The sequence below is a fragment of the Canis lupus genome, chromosome 28, assembly GCF_011100685.1.
Source record: "Canis lupus familiaris isolate Mischka breed German Shepherd chromosome 28, alternate assembly UU_Cfam_GSD_1.0, whole genome shotgun sequence".
NCBI classification, from domain to species: Eukaryota; Metazoa; Chordata; class Mammalia; order Carnivora; family Canidae; genus Canis; species Canis lupus.
In genome coordinates this window covers 24,131,663-24,137,837 of record NC_049249.1, presented here as the reverse complement: position 1 = coordinate 24,137,837, position 6,175 = coordinate 24,131,663, and the positions used below count along the sequence as shown (strand labels likewise).

Below are 6,175 nucleotides of genomic sequence, written 5' to 3'. Positions count from 1 at the left end.
TCATCTGTCACCGGGGCTCACTGCTCTGTTACGCCAGGAGGAAACGTTACATTTGCTCCGTAACAAAAAGAGATGGAAATGAGGAATTGCACCAAGAACCCGAATGCCTCATGTGCTTGGGTTGGTGGGCCCTCACTCTGGGGATCCCAGCCCCCCTCAGTTCTGGCTCTGCCAAATGCTGCTGGGGAACCGGGGAGTCAGGAGGAGAACCGGACTGGAGACTTGCCTCTGAGATGCCTGCAGAGTTTCTGATGAAGTTGCCTCCTAAGGTGTTAGTTCATTCTGAGAAAAGAGACTGACCCCCAGAATGCTTTGTTGAGCTAGTCCAAGGGAACCCAAGTCAAGTGGCCTTGCCCACACTCCTCCCGCAGAACCAACCATATGGCGATGGAAGGGCTGGTCTGGCCAGCTGTCCAGGTGCCTCACTCCCCACAGCAAACCCCATCCGCCTGTCCTGCAAATAGCGAGGAGGAAAAGGTCTGCTGTCTTAGTCTCACAGGGACCCTGCCCTGTTTTGTATCTCTGCAAAGAAATCTCTGCAGGGTGTTGGCAGATTTTTCTAAGCTTCTGGATGAGTTGCTTTCTCGGAAGGAAGGCGACATCCCTGTGGCTTCAGCTGGAATCCTCCTCGCCCACCCCCTTCTTCTCCAAACCTAAATGGATGGATGGAGACGGTCGCATCAGACAAGCCCACTCCCTGGTGGCCCCCTGGAAGGACTAGCTCCCTCTCCTCCTGACAGGTTACAAAATGATCACATTTGCTGACACGTCTTCCGCAAAACTGCTTTAGTGCCTGTGTCCACTTTCCTCGAAGGAGATGAATGATTCGCTCGGTCCTCATTTATCACGTAGGGCTCAGCTAAGATCTGTCTCCTTTATTTCTTCCCTTCCCCACTAGAAAGGCTGTGCCCTGACATTAATTCTTCTGCAATGACAGCTAATTCAGACTTAACAGGCCATATTTACTCAGGAGGCAGGGAGAGTCTCTGTCCCCAAAATAAATAAATAAAAACAGGACTTCATGGCTTGTTAAAGTGAGGCTAATTATGAACACTGATCGGTGCTACTTGGTGGCTTGATTTAAAACCCAAATTGATTTTTTCCCCTTTTCTCTGGAAGGGGCAGAAGTCTTCAGAACAGTCTCGACACGTCCTGTTTGCCCAAGTCACTGTCACAATCTCTATTTACCACAGTCATCCACGTCAGCCTTGCAAAGGAAATCAGCCAAATTGAAACTCAGCAGTGAAACAGATTAAAAGCATGAAAACTCTTTAAAATTCTGCCTTAAGTAATATACGGTAGTGTGTCTCTTGGTTGACAACCATTTTATTTGTGGGTTGAGGGCCCCAAGGCATCCGTGATGCTAATTTATAAAGGATTAACTGTGGGTGTTACTTGTTTAATCTGAGGCATGGTTAGAAAAATGAATACACAGGAATCCCTAAATCCTCAGCTCTTTCCTGGTCTTCCTAATTGGGCTTCCCTCATCTCAAGGCAAAGAGGGGTACGGTTCACCCAAGATCATTCTTAACAGGTTCTATCTTTAATTCGCTCAACACACAGCCGATCCCAGGACAGCCTGACCTCTCCACTGGGTCACAGACACTCAGGAAGACTGCAGTGTCCACGCCCTCCTTGGTGTGTCCAGAGCCCAGAGCCTTCTCCTCTGCAGCCCCAGCATATGGCACAAGTGCTGGCACCCAGCACTTGGAGGAGACCCATCCAAAGGATCATAATGAAAGAATGCAGCTCCTGTAATTGTAATCCTTCCATTCAACGGTGAATGGAGAAGACATCTGTGCAAACTCAGTTTGCAGGAAAATCTCCACGAGTCTGTGTAGATAAGGCTGAAGTTAAAAGTTGAAGTAAACCCCCCAAAGATGGAACTTAATGCCATATGCCTTCTCAGAGCATTACTGGGTCTTCCCCCTGAAGGTAAGAGAAGGAATGGTCCTCACGGCAATGAAAGAGGTGGGCAGGAGAGAGTACTTGCTTTCAAACCAAGGGCTGGCAGATATTTAGGACAGAGGGTACAGAAGGGCAAAAAGAAAAAGAAAAAGAATAAAATTAAAATTACAAAGAACTGGAGCAGGGATTAGAAGTAAGCTTGACTCAGGCCAGCAACCCAGCTTTGGACCTCAAAGGTGTTAGGTTGATATGTACCTCTAAGGACCGAAAAGGGAGCTGCTGGGGCCCTTGAATGGATAGGAACAGGCCAGCCTGGAGCAGGGGAAACAAAGGCTGGCATTGGTGGGCCCCATCTGTGAGGGAACCTGGAGGACAGTCGCGGCCACGGGCTGCTGGCAGGTATTGCTGTAGGCAAAGCAGAAAGGAATGCAGAGTTCGCCGAGAATCAGGAAACGAAGCCAGGAGAGGGGTTCCCAGCTAGTGAGCCAGAGAAGGAACTTTGGGGAAGCCCAAAGTAACTTCTTTCTAACTTTGGGCAAAGGGGACTTTACGTTCAACTAGGTCTACAGCAAGCTGTCTTAATCTCCCTTTTGAAAATGCAAAGTGTGTTTACTCAGTAAATAATTTAAGAAAGAATATACACTTGAAAGAAGACATCCATTGGAACAGCCAGGCTAAATTGCCTCCGGGCAAAAACTTGTGCATTTGCATGCTGCATTCTATTAAGTGAGCACACTGTGGCTTTAAAAGAATGCAGAGCCAAATTAAAAGGAATGTGGGCCCGAAAACATCAAGGATTCTCCAAGTTTACATTATGAATCACAGTGCTGTTGATACAAGATGAATTAACCATTTACTTTGAGGCTGAACTCACAAAGTACTATTGAAAATACTGATCCCCGTGTGGAACCCTGGGAGCGGCTAATCTTTCCATTGCCAGTCTCCTCCCCCTCTGGAAACAAGCTCCTGCGTGTGGCCGCGGAATCAGAGGAGCCTGGTCAGGCAGGCGGGGCACCTGGCCGGCTCTCCCTCCTGCTTGAGAAGCCCAGCACCCGCCAGCACCCGGGTGGCCTCTACTTCTAGGCACGACCCGCCCTCACCTGTCCCCTGATGTTAGGCGTGGCAATGTGACTTGGTGTTGGTCAATGAAATGTGAGCAAGGGGCCCTGGCTCCACTTCCGTGCCAGGTGGAGGCACCTGACTTCCAGCGTCGGACTCCCCGGTTGGCTCTTCCCCTGCTGTTCTGATTCAGGAGGCTGGGTGTTCCAGGGGTGCAGTTACAGGACAGGGGAGACTGCGTCTGCCTGGATCCCTGAGTCACTGCATGGAGCATCACTGCCCAGGACACTCCCCTGGACTCACGGCAGACTCGAAGTAAGGCAGTGGGACATGGCTTTAATGAGGTGAGACGCAGGCATGTGCCTCAAGCCAGTCCAACAATCTCAGAAGCTCTGCCGTGAAGGCTGAGTCACCTGGATCCTGTGGTGTGTGGGTGTCAGTTCTGGATCTGCTGCAGCCATTCTGTTTCCATGAGGAAGCCAGACTAACGAAGCAGTGACCCACGGCGGACGGCGCAAAGGAGCGGCAGAGAGATGGAACCCGGGCCTGAAAACACGGTGAACCCCTCTACCAAACCGCCCTTCCTCTAGACTTTGAGTTATATGAGAAACTAAATTAACTGAATTTTTTGAGTCTTTTTGAGTTAGGCCTTCTGTTATTTGAGGCCTAAAAGCCTTTTTAGGTTGATATACCCTAATTCCCAAACCAAGTCCTTGATCTAAAGCATATTTTCCCCTTCTTCTAAGAAGAATTTCCTGACCATGCTCTCATTCTTGTACTTCCCCCTGCATCCCTTATCGCACGGTTTTATGATTCTCTGTTTCTCTGCAGGTTTCTCCAATAAAAAGTAGACCTTCTAGGGTTTGACGCTCCTTTGTCTTTTGTATTCCTAGTGTCTAAAGCAGAGGTTGGCATGGATGTTGTCAAAAAATGCCTGCTGAATGCACGAACGAGAGACTCTAGCTACATAAGCTCCCCCGAAGGTTCATGTAGTCTGCTTCCTGCTTTCCAAGCGCTGCTTCTAGACAAGCACAGCCTTAGGAGTTAGCTGTTAGCCACCCTCCCATTAAGGATGCCAGCAGTGTCCCAACGCTTTTACAAGCCTGCATTCATTAGCCGGAGAGTGCACGACACTCCGTAGGTTCACTGCCCCGTCCTGCACACGCTTTCCTGCCTGGCCAGCCAGGCCTGAATAATGATGCCCCACCTCTGGGATCTGACCGAACAGTAACAACTGGTGGAACAATTAGCAATCATGAGAGCGTGGGGTAAACTGTGCAAAGGAGTGCATATCCGAGCCTCTCTGGGAAGTTCGCAAAAACATGGGCCAAGGGAAAGGCTCGCCAAGTTCTAGCTCAACTTTGATGTTAGCATTCACCGGAAAGAAATGAAAAAAGGAATAGGGGGAAATGGTTCAGTGCCATCAGCCTCTAACACTCACTTTAGTTTGAGGCATTATCTTCAAAGGCCAATATAGGCCTTGCCTCCAAGCCAATTCCGCTTGCCTCCAAGCTAGAGCTATATGGTTGTTATAAATGCCCCCTGAAAATGCCCATCCAGGGTCTTCTGTGTCCTGCACCTTTGGGAAGAATCCTGTCTCACCCCAGGAGTCAGGTAGGGCTGATCCCACTCTCTGATTCCACAGGGAGACATATGACCCAGGCAGGCTCAGCTAGTTACAGCTCTCTATCCCTTGCACAAGTGTTTGTTAAGGAATTGGTTGGCTTGCCACCCAAGCCAGAGAGACCTCCGGGGACTTTTTTCTTGGAAAATCAAGTAAAAGGTAATCTCTTTACTGGGACTGACTACAGGGACCATGGGAGCCTAGAACAGCTGGAGGCCATTCTTGTCACCATGCAGGATGGGAACCTGCCTGAAGGATGCCAACACAGAGGGACACGGAATCCAGAGATGAAGAAAAGAGATGGATCCTGAACAGCATTCTTTGGACCCTTGGATCCAGCTGTGTGCCTGAGACCTAAAGAGTCACATTTAAACTTTCCAGTTATAGAAGCCAAACAATTCCCTTTTGTGAGCAAGTTTGGTTGAGTCTGTCTTCTCTCACTTTCAACCATTACTGACTGTATTGATGTCAATAGTGTCCCTTCCAACCCCACCCCATTCAGGTCCACCCGGAACCTCAGGAGACCTTATGTGGAAATAGGGTCTCTGCGGATGTAATCTGTTGAGGAATTTTTTTTTAAAGATTTTATTTATTTATTCATGAGAGACACACAGAGAGAGGCAGAGACACAGGCAGAGGTAGAAGCAGGCTCCATGCAGGGAGCCCAACGCGGGACTAGATCCCGGGTCCTCAGGATCATGACCAGGGCAGAAGGCCATGCTAAACCGCTGAGCCACCTGGGCTGCCCTCTGTTGAGGATCTTAAGGCAAAATCATCTTGGAGGTAGGTTGGGCCCTAGATCCAATGACTGGTGTGCTTATAAGAAGACGGGACACAGAAAGATGCAGGGAGAAAGGCCATGTAAGACTGGTAGCAGAGGTCAGAGATGCAGCTAGATAGAGCCGAGGAATGCCTGGGGCCATAGAATCTGGGACAGGTAAGGAAGGATTCTCTGGAGCCCTCAGAAGGAACATGTCCGTGCTGACTCCTTGATTTCAGACCTCAAGCCTCCAAAACTGTGACAGAATAAATTTCTGTTGTTTTCAGCCACTCACTTGGTGGTACTTTGCTATGAAAGTGCCAGGACACAAATACGTGGACTTCTTAGATCCAGAACGGGATATGGACCTGGTCATCCATCTTGGGTTGGCCTTTATGATGACTTTTCTCTACCTTCTTTCCCCTGGCTGCATGACACATTCACTTTGGAACTGTACAAAGTCTTCCTATGTACTGAGGACAGGACAGTCCCAGCCCCGGTTCCCTGGAAGCTCTGACCATAGCTGTGGGGCTCATAATCTTCAGGAGCTATTGGTTCTTTCCTCTCAAAATGAGAATTTCCACTCATGAATCAAGCAGGCAGCTGCCCAAAGCCTCGTGAAATGAAGCCTCATGTCCCTGAGGGGACATGTCTCACAGGACTCTTGCCTCTGGGATAAGACATTTAAAATAGGAGGAAAAACCAGATGTCATCTCTAGGTCAACTTGCTAAGCCATTGTCCACCACTCATAGTCTACATTTACTGCCCTAAGTTTAGGAGATGTGGGTTATCTGGGAGCCCTGAGCACACAGGGCACAGGAGA

General features: G+C 49.1%; 1 protein-coding gene across 3 annotated transcripts in view; it reads right to left on the bottom strand.

Annotated features, from left to right (window-relative positions):
- VTI1A (vesicle transport through interaction with t-SNAREs 1A) overlaps positions 1-6,175 on the bottom strand; it is a 357,029-nt gene that overhangs the window by 12,890 nt on the left and 337,964 nt on the right. The window lies entirely within an intron of this gene.